This window comes from Acipenser ruthenus, chromosome 26 (genome assembly GCF_902713425.1).
Source record: "Acipenser ruthenus chromosome 26, fAciRut3.2 maternal haplotype, whole genome shotgun sequence".
Lineage (NCBI taxonomy): Eukaryota > Metazoa > Chordata > Actinopteri > Acipenseriformes > Acipenseridae > Acipenser > Acipenser ruthenus.
The window spans coordinates 12,517,718-12,539,030 of NC_081214.1; the positions used below are offsets into that span (position 1 = coordinate 12,517,718).

The following is a 21,313-nucleotide window of genomic DNA, read 5'->3' on the forward strand; positions in this document are numbered from 1 at the left end:
AGGCGTGATAATCATTTATAACACCATATTTAAAGTGAGGAGGTGAACAAAATCTTTCTAGCCTCTTCTTGTAAGTTTGTGTCTATTTTTATAACTCAAATCAATGTTGCATTCAACGTTTCATTCCAGTTTTTCATTCACAGCAATGTTATGCGGATCACATGTCACAAAGGGTTAGGTAAGACTATGGTGCAATGGAATCCTGAGGTTTTATCAAGGTGTGAATAAGTAGGATGATTACAGTTGTGTTGAGAGTGAGGTTAATTATCAAGACTTTCTCTTGCTCAGCCCAAATGAAATATACAGAAAATAAATGCAGTATCAGGAAATCTGGTCATAAACGCAGATAATGATCAGGTAAAACAAGACAATCAGCCTTATTCGTTCTTTTGTTTGAACTGATTGGGTTACTTGGAATAAAAAAAAAGAGTAGTCTATACAGCTTTCTTTATGTTGCTACTGTGACATTCAGTCCTTGATTACATTTTCAAATCATTATTAAAATAGATTTTTGGAAAAGGTTCAATCTAACTTTGTTTGTTAGTCATTATTAACAAGTCCAGTAAATTTTCCTTCACACGAAAATTAAATATACTGATGTTACCACACCTGTTCAATTCTCCCTTCAATTCTAACTGCAGGGCTCATTCAGTGTATGAGGGTATACAGCAACAGTCTTCCAAGTGGATACCATCCCAGGTGAAGTCTATTGTCTCCAAGTACACTCTGTGTCCTGTTATTAAAGCTTGTATATTACAAGACTGTTGGTCTTTCCTTGTTTGAAGGTCCTGGGTCTGTATTTATCATTTGTGCATGCGCACATTGCAACAGAAAGCATGTGATTTCTCAACACAGTGAGAATGTTCATAGAATCACACACACTCTGGACCATGCGTACGATTGTTTCCTTGTGTTAGAATGATGGTACTGCAAGATAAGATCAAACTTCTTTTAAATCAGCTAAGATCTGCATTCAGTGCAATATGGAAAATAATGACAATCTCATGAGGTTTATGTTATTGATGCTGAAGTATTGCTGAAATTACATTGTGTCACATACCATTCTTTAAAGAATGATTGCCATTATATATCAAATATTCTATTATTAATATCAGTATTAATATTTAGGCAGTAGTATGATATGGAGGCTCTGTGGTCCAGTGGTTAAAGAAAAGGGCTTATAACCAGGAGGTCCCTGGTTCAAATCCCTGTCCTTGGTACTTTCAATTTCCCTTCAGGTAAGAACAACAGATTGGAGTAAAAAGGCATTTTCATTCAATTACTGGGTTCCCAAATATGGTCGGTGCTACAGACTGTACTCATGTAGCAATTACAGCACCAAGAGTGAATTAATTTTATTTTGCGAACAGAAAACAGGACCATTGGATTAATGTGCAGGTTATATCTGATGCCAGTCTCTGTCTTTTAAATGTGGTTAAATTGCCAGGTGAACCCACGATTCCCTTATTCTTCAAAACAGCAGTGTGGCCACACCTAGAAGATGGCTACATTTACCATATATGGCTATATAGGGGTGTTTTAAATGCAAATTTCCACATGTGCAAGATTGAATTATGCATTCGACAATTCTAAACTTTTTTATGTATATGAACAAATCTAGTAATTCATTCACGCACGAATGATAAATACAGGCCCTGTTTTTTGCCCTGAGTCAGTTTGACTTCAATCATTCACCTCAGCTATAGGCTGCTGATGCTGTGCTCTCAATTGACTCTTTATGACCTTCTTTTCTGATTGCAGGATAGCAGGATTTGGAATCCCTATGTGTGTCAATGCGAAAGCCCTGCAGATGTAAATAGTGAGTGGCAGAATGTAAGGTTGGCAGGGGTGGAGTTAAATCCGCCTCTGCCAACAATCACAGGTGGAATGTGGCCATTCCCTAATTAGATAATGAAGTGCTAATTGGGGAATGGCCACATGTATATAAAGGAAGAACAATTCGTTGTTTGGTGTAGGTGTTTGGAAGACAGTGAATGCGCAGCCTGACCAGTAGTGGTGTGAGTACACGTCTGTTGTGTTTGAACTTTTATTTTGGCCCCTGTGCCTGTTTTGTTTGTTCCTATTCTTTGTTTTGTGTTAATAAACATGTACAAACCGTGCTTTCACTGTAGCTTCCTGACTCTGAGTCTCATTCCTGATGCTATCCTGCCACACTATGAAGGTGAAGATTCCACTTCATTATAACAGCAATCATGTCTACAATTTCTTTATATTTATTAAACAACATAATCCAAAACAATTTTATAGAGGGTTCTGGTACCACTAAAAAATAAAACAAAACTTAAGTTCTGCTCTAATGGTTTATCATGATACCAGAACCCCACAATGAAATGACTTTAGAAGTCTTAGTATGTAGTCGGGTGTATATTATTATAGCTATTATTCAATAAATATTTTCAACAAGTGCCATGTACAACTCAAGGGATTCTGAAATAGAGGGATGCATATAGAGTGGTAGATCAGCTCACAGAATGTACAATGGATTGCTGTAAACAAGCTAATCAAATAGTAAAACGAGTGCACGTTAATTAGGCTAGTCTCTTAATGACAGCCTTGAAGGCTTGTTAATAAATGTTTTTAGTGAAGTACTTATTTAAATGTGAACTTTCTCAAAGTAATTAACATGTTTTTACAATATCAATACTCACTCCACTACTGACTCTAGTAATGCAATTTCCCTTTTTTTCAACAAGCAATACAAAGGAAGTTGGTATTGAAAATATTTCAAGTAGTACTTCAACAGTATGGAAAAGTACATTCACCTTTGCTGAACCTTAAACCCTTGACTAACCTCAAAAGAAAGTAGTTTGTTTATTTCCATAACATTAGATTTGTCTGCACTGTGCCTGATAGTGAAAATGTGAATTAGCTCACACAAGTGCCTCACCTAAAGCCACATGGGAATATGTAAGTTACCATGGTACAAAGATGGCAGCAGGAAAGTACATTTTTTGTTTGCAGTATTTCCCTTATCAGATTGATGTTGCAGATAACCCCACTTAAACTTTAATCTTTATTTAAAATGTGTAACACTATAGTTCACGGGTTCTGACACAACAAATAGCAGGAACACATAAAAAGATTGTTTCCAATCAATCCAAATTCATCTTCAAGTGCTGTCAGGCATTCTGTAAATGTGCAAATCGTGATCCAATATACACCACACTGAATGTGCACCTATGATAGAAACATGGCATGTGTGCCACGGTGTTCAGCAGTCCTTTCCCAGCGTGTCCTGGAAGCCTGACATTTAATTGATGTTAATGCTTAATCAGTTCTCATTGTCCCTGCTTCTGAGACTTCAAAAATAGACTTAATACTGGCACTTAGGTGCTACATTGAGAATAAGCTGCAGTGAAATGCCAGCATTGTACTTTTAATTGAAGTGCCCTCACTGAGCACACAAATCGGTCCCTCATTCATTTTGCATCTTTTGCAATTACTCAGGGAAGCTTCTGCATGGAGTGAGACACTGAGACTGAATACACAATGGCAGCCCGCTGACAAAACACCACAGAGGGTTTCAGATAGTCTTTGGGGTAACATTAGATCAGTTCCAGTTTGTAATTTTGTTACCTTGGCCTGAATTAAATCAAAATGCTGGTGCCGCCATATCCATTATAAAGTTTAGCAATGGCAGCTTCATACTTTTAATTTAATCCAGCCCTGGCCTGTATAACTGTATTCATTCCACATCTTTGCTGTCTTCTCAAGCTTCAGCTGGATATATTGCCTTCCTCGGCTGTGCTTACAGGATGTTCCAACCCAGCTGGGAAATGCAGAGGGCCCTTTCTGAATGTGCAACATTCGGAATGTTTACAAACTCACAATATAGCGTTCTAGTTTTATAGTATTGGTGTTTGTAACAGGGCGAGGTGCCCTGTACATTGATTTGTTTATTTTATTTTAGAACGGGGTCCCCCTCCTCCCCTGTGTTATTTTGTAATTTGTGTTTTATGATTTATTATTGTATTTGTATTTATATGACAGTGAAGCTCCGCTGGTTTTGTTATTGTTTATTTGTATATTTAAAATGTATGACGGCGAAGCGCCATATGTTTTGTTTATTTAAAATGTGTTCTGGCAGAGGCGAGAGTGGGTGCTCATCCTCTGCCATGCATAAATTAAAAACCTTGTGCAGAAGGTGGCCATCTCCCGAATTAATTAAGTGATTCATTTGTTGCTAATCAGGAGATGGTCACCTGCATATAAGCCTGCAGCTCTCTGCGCTCTCGGTGGGTGTTAGAGCGGAGAGAGCGAGCGAGAGAAAAACGAAACTAAAAATTAAATACAGGATCAGTGAAGGCTACAGCCCAGCCTGACCGGTATTGTTTAATATTTTGTGTTCAAGATTTGTTTTGTTTAAACTTTTATTTTGCTCTGTGAGAACACTGTTTTTGTGTTTAAATATTTTGTTTATTTTTTGTATTATTTAAATAAAACGGCGCCGCCACGTCTTTTTGTTTGGAATCTGCAGTGTCTGGTGTCAGTGTTTACGTTCCTGCTTCTGTCCTGACGTCACGTCTCAGCCACCCTGTCACAGTGTTGTAAAACTAGGAAGACTTACTGAAAGAGAAGTAGAGTGGCGAACATGTTTGTAATCAGTACTAACTGTGTTAGTTTCAAATTGCTCATCATAAGGTTGAATCGTAATTTAACTATTCATAGCAGCACCATGTTTAAAACATAATGGTGGTAGTAACTTGTCTCCTTTCACAACTTACAGAGGTGTATTCAGCCAGCAATGTCTGAATCAAATAGCCTTCAGGTATCAATACAAGGTCACCATGTCCACCCACAGTATGGGGAATAACGTTTTGAAATTAATGCTGATGTGTAGTTGCACCAAATATAGATGCTATTAACCAGTCAGAGACCTGGATTTGTATAGAATCAAGACCTTGTGCAAATATGCATTAGATTATGGGAAGTGCATACATCCAGTTATCAAGTAAAGTGGTCCTTGTGAAAAAGAACCCAATTGTGATGTGATGAAAGGCTACCGTCTCCTATTGTGACAGCCCTTCTTAAATTACACAAATGTGCATATCAGTGAGACATGCAAGTACACTGAGTTTGAAGATTAGAGAGAGGCAATACAGCACTGGGAGAGTGCCAGGTACCAGCACTGCTGCACAATGAAGATTCATATCTCTCTTTCTCCCCACCGCAAGTACAAAGGTTTGTCTTCTGTCACTGTTAATCAACACCTTTAATATTCACACTTCTCTAAGGCAAGAGCTTCCAATACATTAGAGACCAGGGTCATGCAAATCTCTGTGCTAATATTGGATCTTTTGATAATACATGCTTCTTGGAAACGTATAGCTTCTAGACATAAAGGATGCACTTCACAGGAGGCTATACGTTAATAACATAACTGGATTTAGACACTCCTGCAGATCTCAGGCACCGCATGCAAAACTCTTCAGCTTTCAGGATTTCAGTGTCAAACTTCATTCAATCATTCCATTTATTTACATCATCTGGAAACTAATCTTGTATTCATGCTGTACACCAGACTCTTCTGAAAATGCTATCTGGGTGGCAAATAAATCAATGTAAAACTGTTTCTGTATCACAACAAAGTGTTTTGTGAGGATCTTCAGCAGGTAAAGTCATTATTTATTGATGTATGAAGGATACAGTATACGTTAAACAAAACAGCACTGTAATATTCAAATTCAGTAGTTCAGGACAAACCCCACGATGCTATTGATTAGTTTAAAAAGTATTTTATTGATGCAGTATGTGAGGAATGAAACAAAATTAATTTGGCATTTCACCTCTCTGGATTGAAGATCTCGTGCCTGGCTGTCGCATGAGGCAGGAGACCCCCCCATAGTTTTGAGAATAAGAGTATTGCAAAAACGAAACAAAAGCAAAGTGCGGGGTGAGTACACAGGGTGTTTATAATAGTGATGATTAATCAGTAGGGAATGAATAGGGGATCATTGAATGAAATGGCGAATGAGGGTTTGTCCATCCCCCCAATCCTAAGTTATAAACTTCATTTAAAGTTCAAATACACCATTTATTTTGCGAAAATAAGTATCTGTAATTAACATAAAATGATGTATTAACTAACATATTTCCCACTCTTTAAATTAGATGTAAGCATCCATTCAGAATACAGTCATTACTTAGTTATATTGGTGATATTTTAAAATATGTGCTAAGACTTCTAGTTGACACGCTTGCCACTGAATTTATTACATTTCTGTTAGTATTACTAAGTTCCGTACTGTTGAATGTGTAGTGGTTATGTGTTATAAATGATGTTCTTAATCATGATTAATTAATGTTAGTGTTATGGTAATCATTCAGTTTAATAGTAAATCATTTGCTTGTTTCTGTGTGTCAGGCATTTGGAACAATAGGGTTATTAGGTTGTGGTGGGAACTGGTCCCACTGCTTCACCTCCCGCACACGGGGGAGACTAAAGGAAGACACTATTCAATCACAGAAAAAAACAGAGCAAACAGTAAAAGTAACCATGTGCTCCACTGTCCAGTTGCCAAGGCCTCCTCTCCCCCTCAGGGACGGGACTGCCTGCTTTTATACACAGCCTCCTCCTGGTCACATGACAAGGAGTGCCCAAACTGGAAAAAAAGTTTTTTAAATCTTCAAAGTATTTTTTTCATTTCTATTTCTTTGTACAACAAAGCAAATAATGCATATTTAAATAATAATGGAATCAGAACCAAAACAAACTGATCATGTGACACCCCCCCCCCCCCAACCCCCCCAACCCCCCCATATACCATATCCCTTTTACTTTAACAAAAACAAACAAACAAAAAACAGGGATTAAAGGAAATTTACATTTAAACTGAAATGTTTACAAGGCTATTTATACATACATAATAGACACAACAAATAAATGTAAAACATGTTGTTCTTTGATGTCGTTGGAACAAGTATGCACACGTAGACTGCAGGATGTGAATGTGAATGAAAAACAGGTACCGGTACACAAATGGGAAAAATACCAACCAAAATAACACAGTGATTTGTACATTTACAATACCAACCACAACAACACACATTAATTTGGACAGCTCTCACACATAGGTGCGTCAGGCAGAGCAGTCACCCTGTCACACTGTGTGGTTACTTTGGAATTACACTAGATTCCTATAAAATGTTACCTCTATTTCTTCCAATTTGCTAACCAGCCTAGTCATCTCTATTGTATTCAAAGTGGACAACACTGAACATTCATTCACTTACAAGCACACGTATACAGTACAGGCCCTGAGAAGGTGTTCAGGGTTAGTTATGAGGAAGTAACAAAGTTTAATCAGTAGTGATGTTGGGCATACAATAAGGGGGTTACAATGCCTTTATCTTTTCTCATAGTTTATTCACAATGGGTAATTTGTAACACCTGTTTCTTCACATTTGCACTTACTGTACACCTGAAGAAGAGATTATGAGGTCCTGAAAGCCAGTGTTTGTATTTCACTGTTAATCTAATATTAGTCTAATGTTATGACAAGCCTCTTGTGTGCCAAATGTAAAGGTTCATTCTGCTTAAAACCACCCCCTGCAGCTAGAAACCCTCAGCCTGCTGTGCGGAGAAGTGCTTCATTAGCAGTACAGCCCTTGGCTACATTTCAAGGGGTTTTAATTGTCTGTCTAACCAATGCACTTGTTAATATGCCAATGCACTTGTTAATATTCCCTTGCATCTTGTCTCAGATTTGGCCATATATACAGTATGTCCTGTTTTTGTTTTCTCTTCTTTGGATAATTTTTGAAATAAAGAAATAAAGATCTACACATGATATAAAGATCTACATAACAAATCAGACTGTGTTACATAATACAGGTTGACCCGCTGTAGATGCATTGTGTATGCTTTTTATTTTATTCATTATTAATCTATTCATTTGTTTTTGCACACTGTAACTGCTGCTTTCCCTTATAAACACTATGCGAGCCACAATGGGTTACACTTCCCTGTTAAACAAGCTGTTGAGGGTTATAAATATTGATCACATATTTTACCTGCTGGTTTGCACAATCGATTTTGAACAGCTAGGTAATAACAACTACTTCCCCTTAGCAAATTCTATATCTTCATTGACGAACAAACGCAATAATACCCTCCATATTGTGGATTAGGGAGGACTCAGGCTCATTGCTACTGAAAAACAGCACGGAATCTGTGGGAAAAGTGTCATTTATTTCTTTTATGACATACAGTAGATGCTGCTGAATCATCTCCAATCTGACAGTCATTGTTGTTGAATCACACTGCGTTCATTGCTACAGTGCATGATAAGGAATCTGCCTTTATTGGAGTTGAAATGTGAACAATGTCCTTTTGTGCTCAATGTCATATTTACTGGGTCCCTGTTTTGGTTAGGTAACGTGAATTTAATGCGCTTCACTTAGCATTGAAATATATCACTGTAACACCATTGCTATGTCAAGCATGTGAATACTGGCAGCCCTATTCCATTCTTTATGCACATTTACCATAGTAAAAGCATCCGCAATATAGTGAAAGCATGGTAAAGCATAGTTAAGCATCGTTAAACTCAGAGAGGTATAGTATAGCCAAACCAAGGTAAGCTCTGGTAAATGCATAGCATAACCATGGTACAGGTTTGGAAAACTTACTTTACCGTGCAAATTTACTGTGGTAAACTTTCATAAGGGATTGCCATAGTCCTGCCATTGAGGATCTACTGCTGTATTCAGATGTGGATGACTGGCGAGTAAAAGTGGTTAACTTTTTAGATTAATGAGAAACTCTGTGATGTGTACTCGTGCAGAATCCAGACAAATGAAGGCCAGTGAAGGTGAATCCCAAGTGCACTTCTACACCCAGTGCCCGGCCTGGCTCTGGGCTGTTCATATACTGAGATCTGCTATTAATGCATGCATTCAGAAATGACAGAGAAATAATAAAGAAGATACCACAAGGACCTTCTCAGTTCAGTGGTTTAAGTCTGAGGAGATCAAGGGCAGCAACAGAATGTAAAGAACCTGCGAGATCTGAGTGGAGCACTTTAGACGTGCCTGTGGTTAATATTGCCAGCATCACCCCCAGAATAAATCATGTCATCCAGGTTTTCTAGACACATTTGATTTTACAGAGCAGGCTGAATGGAAGCTGTGAAGAACACATTCCGTCTGCTCTACCCTCATATGTCTATTCATTCGCACTTTTTATTTCCTCCAATGAAGATAAGATGTTCTGGTGCAGCATACTGGTGAAACCTTAGCAAGAACATTTACAAATCATTTTTTTTAAAGTGGGGTCATTTATTGGTAATCCAGATATATGTATCGGGTTTAAACCATGAACTAATAATCATGGTCAACCCTGATTTCCCATGGTGAACCATTGCCAGCCCATGCTTGGTATATGGATCCATTGCCCAAGTTCCCATACATATTTTCATTGTCAGAACATGAAGATTCAGAGCATGGTCATAAATCAACCAGTCTGTGTTATACTGTGATTTGTAACATTGTGAATCTCTCCCTAAAAACTGGAACTGTTCCATCTAGCTTAAAGTTGGCAATTGTAAAGCCAGTTCTTAAAAAATCTACACTGGACCGTGATGTCTTGTCTAATTATCGTCCCATTTCTAGGTTACCTTTCCTTGCAAAGCTCTTGGAAAAGCTTGTTGTTACTCAGTTGTCTGCATATCTCTCTGCTAATCTCTTTGAAAAATTTCAATCTGGCTTTCAGAAACAACATAGGACAGAGTCTGCACTCATAAAAGCTGTTAATGACATCCTGCTGAATGCAGATAAGGGGCTGTTATCAGGGATTGTCTTTTAGGATATACAGTGCCTTGCAAAAGTATTCAGACCCTCTCACAGTTTTCACATTTTGTTGCTTTAAAGCTTGCAGTCATGACACTTTGAAATAGGAATTAATATGTGTTACAGACACAACCTACTCCACATATTCAAAGCAAAAACAACAAGAAAGAAGTAAATAGATCATTAATATGAAATAAAAATGGAAAAGTCACGATTGCATAAGTATTCAAACCCTTTGCTGTGGCAAACCTAAATTAATTCAGGTGCACAAAATGACCCTAATGAGCCACACAATTAGTTGAATGGCCTCCGTCTATGTGCAGTATTAGTGGTTCTCATGATTTCAGAATAAAAATACCTGTCTCTGTCAAGTTCCTTGGTCAGGTAGTGAATTTCAAGCAAAGACTCAACCATGAGGAGCTTTCAAAGCAAGTCAGGGATAATGTCATTGAAAAGCACGGATCAGGAGAAGGGTACAAAACAATATCGAAGTCTCTGAATATCCCTGTGAGCACAGTCTACTCAATCATCAAGAAATGGAAGGTGCATTGTACCACCCAGACACTGCCTAGATCAGGCCGTCCCTCCAAACTGAGCAGTCAGGCAAGGAGGAAAATGGTGAGGGATGCCACTGTGAGGCCAACGACAACTTTGAAAGAGCTACAGAGTTCAATGGCTGAGATGGGAGAAAATGTGCATCAGTCAACAATATCCAGAACACTTCACAAAAGTAGCCTATATGGCAAGGTGGCAAGAAGGGAGCCATAACTAAACATAAGCCATCTCAAAGGCCACATGGAGTTTACAACAAAGCAACTGAGTGATCCTGCAAAAATGTGGCAAAAGGTGTTGTGGTCAGACGAGACCAAATTGAAACTTTTTGGTCTAAATGCCAAGCGTTATGACTGGCGCAGACCCAGCACAGCACATATCCCAGTCAACACCTTCCCTACAGTCAAGCATGGTGGTGGCAGCATCATGCTATGGGGATGCTTCTCCTCAGAAGGGACTGGGAAACTTGTTAGGATTGAAGAAAAAATGGATGGAGCAAAGTACAGGCAAATACTAGAGGCAAACCTGTTTAAGTCTGCTAAAGACTTAAAACTGGGGCGAAAATTCACCTTTCAGCAGGACAATGATCCAAAGCACAAGGCCAAAGCTACACTAGACTGGCTTAAGAATAAGAAAGGGAATGTCCTTGAGTGGCCCAGTAAAAATCCTGACTTGAATCCTATTGAGAATCTGTGGAAAGACTTGAAAACTGCTGTCCATAAGCGATCCACAAGCAACTTGAGAGAGCTTGAGCAAATCTGCCAAGAAGAATGGGCAAAAATTGCACCAAGCCGGTGTGCAAAGTTGGCAGAGACTTACCCAAAAAGACTTGCGGCTCTAATTGCTGCCAAAGGTGCTTCCACCAAATATTGAGTTGACGGGTCTGAATACTTATGCAGTCAACATATATCTGTTTTTTCTCTTTAGTTTTTGCTGACATTTACTATAACTTATCTTACCCTTAGAAGTCTTCAGTTTGAGTATTCAAATTTCGAATAAAATTTTACATTTAATAAAATGTCTCTGCATCATTTTGTAATTTCACAAAATGGGACACCATAGAAAGGGTCTGAATACTTTTGCAAGGCACTGTATCAGCTGCATTTGACACGATTGATCACGAAATTCTTCTTGATTGTCTTGAGAGTACTGGCACAGTACTCTCCTGGCTGCGGTCCTACTTAACCTCCCCACATCAATGTGTGTCCTTTAGAGGATCAAAATCGGCTAATTCTCTTGTTTCTGGGGTTCCACAGGACTCTGTTCTTGGTCCTTTACTTTTTAATTTATATATGCTACCGCTGGGTAATGTGATCAGACAACATGGTTTAATTTCCACTCTTATGCCGATGACACCCAGATTTATTTTAAAATGAGTTCAGATGTTCAGAAGGTTCAGAATATAGCTTCACGAATTCTGACAGGTACAAAAAGATTTGAACATATTACACCTGTTCTTGCCTGCTTGCATTGGCTTCCGGTGAAGTACACAGTTGTTTTTAAAATGTTATTAATGACATTTAAGGCTGTCTCTGGAAATGGCCCTGCTTACATTAACGATATGCTTTTACCTTATGTCCCTGGACACCAGTTGAGATCTGCTGATGCTGGTCTTCTAGTGACTACAATGATAGAACGCAGCTCTTGTGGTGGAAGAGCCTTTAGTCATTATGCACCTACATTATGGAACAATCTTCCAATTGAAATCTGTAAAGCTGACTCAATAAATGCATTTAAATCAAATCTTAAAACACATCTTTACGCAGAGGCTTTTTTGTAGATTGGGATGGCCTATTTTAGAATTTTGCTAATATGTATTTTATTTATTTTTTTCCTAATTTATTTTTTGATGCTTTTTGATATATTATATTATATTGTATTATATTATATTATATTATTGTATAGTATATTTATTTGTCATGTGAAGCGCTTTGGGATGCCTTGGCATGAAAGGCACTATACAAAATAAGTTTTATTGATTGATTGATTGAAGTGTCATGTAAATACTTAACATCACGTGCAGGCCTGACAGCAAAGAGTGCGCTTGAGAAATACACTGTCAACTTGATTAGAGGTAGCCCCCAGCACTTACAGACATACACTAGATGTAAATCAAACCATTTCCAGCTGCTGATCACTGAAACTGCCCATCTTAAGAAGCACTACCTTATTTTCTACCATATTGTCCTTATATTACTATGTATATATGAGGTCTTCATCTCTTCAGACATTGAAAGACACTTTGTCGACAAGCTTGTCTTCCTAAACTAAATTATTTAGAATTAGTGTCATTGGAGATCCTACATTAATGTTACCTAGATACATGTACGATGTTTAAGCCATGAACTATGGTCATTGTTATTTACCATGGTTAACCACTGCCAGACCATGCTTGGAAGTTCAACTCATACAACTTCTCTGAATCAAAACTAGGAGTTTCAGAAGATGGTCATACATCACAGCCAGTCACTGTTATGCCTTGAGTGACTATGAAATATGCAATTTTAGGTTGTTTAGTAGTGGTAATATGATTCAATGTGTGAGTAAACAGTCACTAGAAGATTCCACGAGGACGTGAGCTCTCCTGAATAGCACAATACGACTATTTTTAAACGTTAGCCGTTTGTTCAAGCTCAAGACAGTGTGAAGTTTGCATTGACAGTAACTAGCATTTCATTAGCGTGTTAATGAGCCCCTGCTCACTCATCACTATAAACTAGGCACGCCTGGTGGTTTGAGATATTGAATGCACTGCTATTCAAAATACATGACGACAAAGAAACAGTAAGGAGGATGACTACATGTACTCTCCAGCAAGGCATCTGTACAGCAAGGGGATGCAGGAACAAAGAATATGACGCATGGAAGACAACTTAGTGTTCATTCATTTGAAGAGATCAATACAACACAGAGGGTGATTTTAAATTATAGTGCTGCTATTTTTGCTTTAAGAAATAAATATAAAAATAAAACTAACTCAATTCCAGTGTTGCTGTCATGCATAACTTCCTACTGTCTGTCTGGCTTGTCTTGTTGCAGACATGTTTCAGGTGGGTACGGATGCTTCAGCAGTAAAACTAGTTTGGGAAAAGAAATCAAGGTCTTTCTGAGGAGACAGTGAAGGCTAAACTAAGACAAAAAGTCAAATCCATCAGATTTAAAGCACTGTGAACCACAAACCACATGATGTCTGTTTACTAGATTTTTCTAATATTTGCAACTATCATAGCCCAGGAAGCTACATGGTGTTATACTGATACCATTGCAGGGAATGCCTATAGAGCTGGTATTTTCTATGTCATCATTCTTCAATATGTACTGTAAACGTATTTGTGAGAGGGGAGGGATTTGGACTGACCGTCAGGTGCATGCAGGAGCCTGTAGGGGGTTCGTATTCTCCGTGTATTCCCACGCTGTCAGGCAATGTGTTATGACGGGACTCAGCTGTGAGGAAATCGGCTGACGTTCTGTCATTGGCTGGGGGGTGGGACTACACGGGGTGAATGAATTAATAAAAAGGCGCTGTTTTGTATCCTCTCTGGCTCATGCAGGAAACATAGTGGAGCGTGACTTCACGGCCGAACCCTGAACAACCAGAGGCTCTGGAGCAGCGACTCGGAGAGACGGGGGGCACTTCAGCGCGAGGCGTACAGACTCGGGGTGCAAGCAAGGCACACGGGTTTATTTATTTCTATTCTATTTTAGGTAGCGAGTTTAGCGGGACTGAGCCGTCCCACAGTATATGAGAGGGTGCAGAGCAGTGCCTGTTCCTCGGGGCTCCCACCGCTAGAGGGAGCAACGAGCCGCGGAAAAACCCGCACACTTTATTTTGTAGTTTTCCTTAAAGTATTTTGTTTTCCTATTGTTCTTTTGGATTACACACCTGTGTGTTATATGAAGACGGGGCACAATACCATCGTTGGTAGAGTGTCCCAAACTGTAACAAAGCATCTGCCAACTGAGCGCAAACTAATAAATCTGGGCGCCTGTGCCGGCGTTTCATATTTAACTTTGTGTCTGTCTTGTGTCTTCCCACACCCTACTACAGTATAATATAGATGGACGTGATAGGGGGATGCTGTAGCATAAATGTAAGGGATCATGCCTTTGTCCAACCTATAAAAGCAGTGGAACACACTGCATATAATGTGGTATAACTGACCCAGAGAAGATTTACTTCAAACTACACTCATCCACTGAAATCCAGTTTGTTTGTTAAAGACAAAACTGCATTATAGGCAGGGGTGTGCAATTTTTGAAAAAAACTTGTTGTCCAAGGGACAAAATGCTAGAAAAATCTACTTGTCCTTAAAAAAATCTACTTCCCGCCTCCACAAAAATAGTAGAATATATAACTTGTAGGATTTTGGTTTTATTTAACAGTGAACACAATCAATCAATCATTATTATTTGTTACACGATAAAATAATAAAAATGGCGTGAGGGAGGGAGTGCTGGAACAAACAACAAAAGAATGGAGGGTCAGTGGGTCATCAGTCCTCTTGAACATAAAAAGGGATAAAAAGAAGATAGCCGTTATTTTATAATCAAAACACCGTGACAAAACCATAACAAATTGTACTGCATCTCCCTCAAGCCCAATAACCCCGCCTGCGTTTTCAAGGACCAACCCGGAACACAGTAGCACGTTCCCTTTAGTATGCAAAGCCCCGCCCCTGTAGTCAGTGGAACACCAATCCCAAACTGACAAGTGTCCTTACAACTCACTTGACTCGAGTGACCGGGATTTACATACTTGCACTTCCGCCTCCCACCAAGGTGCCACCCCTCATAAAGATGACTTTCGTCATGGTCACGAGACCTTGGTAAGGGAAGTCCCAAGTTAGCTTGGTGCCTTCTACTGTTGGGAGGCTGAATTACAGACCGAAACCCCTTTGACTCATCACACATGGTCATCCACTTTTTTTTTGTTATCATTTTCTCCCCAATTTGGAATAGCCAATTATTTTTAGGCTTAGCTCACTGCTACCACCCTGGAGGGGTGAAGACGAACACACGCTGTCCTCCGAAGCGTGTGCCGTCAGCCGACCACTTCTTTTACACACTGCAGACACACAACACAGCCACCTCAGAGCTACAGTGTCGGAGGACAACGCAGCTCTGGGCAGCTTACAGGCAAGCCCACAGGCGGCCGGCCAGACTACAGGGGTCGCTGGTGCGCAGTGAGCTGAGGACACACTGACCGACCTAAGCCCTCCCCCCGGGCGGCGCTCGGCCTATTGTTATTTTAAATGTACAGCCATAGCGGGGGACTGATTTCTTGTATCAGTCTTGCTGGAGGTTTCACCACTCTCCGTTTGCATAGTTGGTTTGGCACAGGCTCTTTTGTTGTGTCCCTGGTCCTTCCTTGATTCCAGTCAATGTCTGGTGTGTAAGTCGCCCTGGATAAGGGCGTCTGCTAAGAAATAAATAATAATAATAATAATAATAATAATCCTCACTCTCATCCTGTATAGCACTGGTACTGGGTAGCACCTTGAAATGTGATGCATTTCTTTTCAATGTGTTTAGATTGCTTCTACCTACTTGCCTCAACTAAATCGAGGGATTTGCAGGTTTTCAGCTTTACTGAATTGATATGAATGACCCATTCAAGTGGAGTCTTTTTCAATTACCTGAACCACCTTTCCATTTCCAAATGCCATTCAGACGCCCCCTTCCCTTTCTGTTTTGGAGTCTGATACGCTTTTTGTTTCTTAATATTATTATACTGTATATAGATAACAGCTTCTCTGCCTCTTCTTGTTTTTTTACCAGCCCCTTATGAAAGTTTACCACGGTAAATTTGCATGGTAATGTTGCAGTTTCCTCATGCTTATCATAGTTTACAATGGTCTGCCATGTTTTTAATATGCTTTATCATACCTCTCTGGGCTTTACCACCCTTTCACTATGCTCTATTACATTTAGCTATGCTTTTATAAACTTTTATAAAGGCAAATTAGCGTTGTTGTTTGAACGTCAACTTTATTGATATGTTTTCATGTAGCTCACATGTCTAGGCTGATCCCATTTCTCTGACTACTCTTTCTCCTTCCATATCCATTCCTCTAACACACCCATTTCCTGTACGTCATCTATTAATGCCCAATGCATTCTACTTCTTAAAGGGCTAGGTAAATGACTGAACATTACAACCATGATCAACCATCAAAACCTCAGCAGAGCTACAGTACCAAATGACAGCCAGTGCAGATAAAAATGTACCTCTCAAACTGCACTAATCAACCATTCCAATGCAAAATGTCACGCCCAAATGCAACACATGTGTATTAATATTATATGTTAACTTAAAATCAGATTTTTCAAATAGAAACTGTCATTTTAAAACTACAAATGAACCTTACAAGCCTAAATGTTACATCAGCTAGAGGTTATGATTAGTACATTTCTAGTTTGAAAAATCAGTTTTCATTTGAGAAATTGAATTTTATGTTTGAGAATGTGAGTTAGCAGTGCACCAGTTCTAGGCGATTCCTTTATGCAGGCCTGTTGCCAGTCCAATGTTCCATTGAGGTGGGCCAGTGCTGCTCACTGGCTGCTACACTGAGATTATTATATAACCAACATTCTAAACAGGGAACATTCTATACATCACATGGGATTGGTTTCCACTCTACAGAATCAACAATTCAGAACTACTGTACTTTTTTAGTGGGCGAGTGTGGCAGGGCGAAAGCCCTACAATGTAAATAGTGTCTGTGTGGGAAATGGTTGGCTGGGATGGGTTAAATCTGTCCCTGCCAACAATTACAGGTGTAGCCATTCCCCAATTAGCTAATTGAGTGCTAATTGGGGAGTGGCCATATGTATAAAAAGAGGAGGAGTGTGCGCTGTGCGCTGGTTTGTTTAGGGTAGTGAAGGCGAATGCCCAGCTTACTGATTAGGCTTTTGTTAACCCTTTTATTTTGGCCCTTGTGCCCTGTTTATTTGGTTTCTGTTTATGTAATAAATGTGCATAACAGCGCTTCACTGCAGCTTCTTGACTCTGAGGGGCAGATGTACTAAAATGTTGCGCCTGCCGCAATAGTCGCAAAAGAGTCAGAAGTCTAGGGTGAAATGTACTAAAGAAGTGCAATGCTATTAGCGAATTTTTAGGGAATGCTTTGCGGCAGCAGTTTCTGTTTGCGGTTCAGCCTTAGATGAATATATAATTATGGGCTTTCCTGCATAAATTCGCAAAAATGGGGTGGAGATGAGGGTTCTCAGATATTATATTGAGATGTAGTAAAGCTGCATCAATTTGTTAAGAACTTTTGAAAGCAACTTTTAAATAGTGGCAATTGTTGCTGGCATTTTTGAGGCGAACGCCCAAGTACCTAATTTTCACTAAAGGCAAGGGTGTACTTACAGGCCTGGTTGAAAACAAATTTGTATGACATTTCTGGTTTCCCCAACGTGTTGGGAGCAATAGACTGCACACATGTGCCACTAACCCTTCCAACTCATTCTTATCATCTGTATAGGACCATGATCTATTTTGTGTTAATTATCTAGGCTACTAAGTAGGCCAAATTAAAAATAATAATAATTATTATATATTTTTTTAAAATGCTAAAATCATTTAGTTTCTATTTAAAATAATCTTTTATTTATTGCAGCATAATGATTTATTTTGTGTTACCATACAGGTAGCCTACAGGCTAAAGTAAAAAGAAAGTGCGCCAGGTATTCATTTGATTTTACTACTGTACTGTATACTGTATAGGCTTACTAGATATATATTTTTTCATAATGTAATGTGCAGCCTACCCAAAACACATTAGTGTTATTTCAGCACAATGATTTACATTTAAAATGCATTGAGCACTGTAAATGTATGCATGTGCGATTTTATTGTATTATTATGTTGGACAAACAGCGAGGGGTTACTCTATGGTTACTACTCTATGATTATGAAAAGCTTTTTTGGGGTGAAGGTGCTATTTATTTGAACAATGTCTCGCAATGCTAGTGATCTCGCTAAGTGGTCACAACAAATATTTAAAATTAGTATATTTAGGCTCTTTTCATTAACATATTTTGTCTTAGTACATACGACAAAATGCATACTTTGCGAATTGTAGTATGTTTGTGCTGCGACTGGCCCATCTTAGTACAGCTATCCCTGAATCTCCTTCCTGCTAATAACATCTTGGGCCACAGGACGATCCTGTCACAGTGAGCATGCACACGTATGAGTGAAGAATGGGAGCATCTGAGAATACAGAAAATAATAGAACTGTGATTACATCTGCAGGAATAATCGTCAGGATTGAAAATGCTCTTTCATAATTCATCACTGCATGTGAGACTTCAAACTGTTTTTAAACATTGAGATGCAGATAACAGTAGCTAAAAAATAAATAATAAATAAATAATGGAAATGGCAAATTGCATCTATGTACTGCAGCTCTTATCGAAGCTTTCTGTTAGTGAGACTGATGAACATTGATCATTTACTGCGATTGACTGTGAGAAGCTTTTTGAAGTCATCTTTGATCTTTTCCTTTAAATTAAAAAGACTTGGCTTTCCTTACTAGTTGGGCACACTTACTGTTGATTTCACATAAGGTCGATGTGACAGGAGAGCGTCACTGCCAAGGCTGGTGAATGGCAGGATGCAGACCCTGAGGCAGAGAGCTGCAGCATAAAGCACTGTGGCGCACTTTTATTGACGAAACGAGCAGGAACAAAATAAACACACGGACAAACAAAGCATGTGGCTGTAGCTTGATTGAACATCAATTATTCAATCAAAGCCCCAGCCACATTCCCATGTGGATTCTGGTAGGGATGGAATTAATCCCATCCCTGCCAAACTTAAATACAAAATAATTCAACTTTGTTTCCACAAAACACCAAAACAACAACTGTGTCGAAGGCAGCTCAGATCTCACAAGATCTGTTTTCCCGTCTGAAAAGAGCACACATACAATGAGGAGTACACTGTGTTCTCCAGCCTTTATTGGCATGCTGTATAGTTACTGCACATTTCTAAGACCCTATGAGTGAAATATTACTAATATTAATTTTTATTTCTTAGCTGATGCCCTTATCCAGGGCGACTTACATTGGTACAAGATATCACATTATTTTTACATACAATTACCCATTTATACAGTTGGGTTTTTACTGGAACAATCTAGGTAAAGTACCTTGCTCAAGGGTACAGCAGCAGTGTCCCCACCGGGGATTGAACCCACGACTTTCCGGTCAAGAGTCCAGAGCCCTAACCACTACACTGAGCCCTCAGAAGCAACAGAAAGAAAGATGTTTCTTACTTGGCAGTAAGAACTTAGCTTATTTATAAAGATAGATATGCCCTCTGGTAATTGGCCAAAATATTGGCTGAGCTGGAATAACCACCACCATGCACATACATGACAACCTGCCTGAGGGTTTCATTTAATAAGGCGCAGGTTAGCGAGGTGTAACCAACACATGCAACAGATTTATTTGAAGTCACTGTTTTACGTAAGATTAAACTGAAGGACATTACACAGGTGAAGCATTCCTGTAGGAGTCTTTGATCAACACATTACATGACTTACAAACACCCAGAGTGATTTAGCTAATCATATTTGCTACAGTGTTACAGGAGACATAACACCGTGTAACAATTTTATTTATTTTTTTTTGGTTCCTGGGTAGTAAGTGTTATTTCCTAATTGCTTATGCCTCAAAAGTATAGAAAATGGCTATTATTCCCCACAAACTTTGCTTTTGTGACCAGGACAGTGATATTTTGAAATTTACCTATTTTCCAGAACATTCCAGATAGATTCAGTGCTGAGTAAACTTGGAGTAACTTCTAGAACTTTCTAGAACTTTCCAGTAATATAAATAGTAGTATAAATACAGGGGCCTTAAGCCCACCAGTTCAGTTTAGTTCTAGCTGCCTAAGTGGATACATATCTGCATTTTTCTGAGATGGCATCAAGGTCATAGGAGACTTCAAAATGGTGGCATTCCTGATGGGTCTCCAAGGCGGTTTTACCAAGTTTCCCTGCTATCTTTGCCTTTGGGACAGCTGGGACACCAAGGCGCACTACCACAGGTGGGACTGGCCACAGAGGACCGAGTTCTCTGTGGGGAGGAACAACGTCAAGTGGGAGCCACTGGTGGACCCCCGGAAGGTGCTGATGCCACCACTGCACATCAAATTGGGCCTTATGAAACAATTTGTCAGAGCTCTAGATAAGGAGTCGGCAACCTTCAAGTACCTTCAAGACTTCTTCCCTAAGCTGTCTGAGGCAAAGGTCAAAGCCGGTGTCTTCGTCGGACCACAGATAAAGAAGATCCTGAAGTGCAATGAATTCCCCAAGAAGCTCACTAGTAAGGAGAAAGCGGCTTGGAACAGCTTTGTCGCAGTGGTTCGGGGCTTCCTGGGCAATCACAAGGCCGAAAACTATGTGGAGCTGGTTGAGACTCTGGTGAAGAACTACGGCACAATGGGCTGTAGGATGTCCCTCAAAGTCCATATCCTTGATGCTCATCTTGATAAAATGGACTTTGAACGCCACTACCAAGGACAGTATAATGAGAACATGATGGGAGACTACATTTGGGGGCTGATTCGTGAAAGTGATTTACAGAATAATCGTAAATCTCGAAAAACTACTCACTTCTAAATCTTTTGTAGTCAGTTTTGTATTACTTTAGTATAAATACATGTTAATTTGGATTCATATGTTGTTTTTTTCTGACTTTATGTGAACGAAAAGACACAAATTCGCCCGTTTTCTCATTGGAAATAGGTACATTTCAAAATATCACTGTCCTGGTCACAAAAGCAAAGTTTGTGGGGAATAATAGCCATTTTCTATACTTTTGAGGCATAAGCAATTAGGAAATAACACTTACTACCCAGGAACAAAAATTGTGTTACATAGTGTAATCAGGCCTGTGAGATGTATAGCCTGCAGATTGTCTGAAAGCCAGGGATTCT

At 39.3% G+C, this 21,313-nt stretch overlaps 1 protein-coding gene across 1 annotated transcript in view; it reads right to left on the minus strand.

The window, feature by feature from the left end:
* The window catches only part of LOC117430513 (5-hydroxytryptamine receptor 2A-like), a 185,038-nt gene that overhangs the window by 42,781 nt on the left and 120,944 nt on the right, over positions 1–21,313 (minus strand). The window lies entirely within an intron of this gene.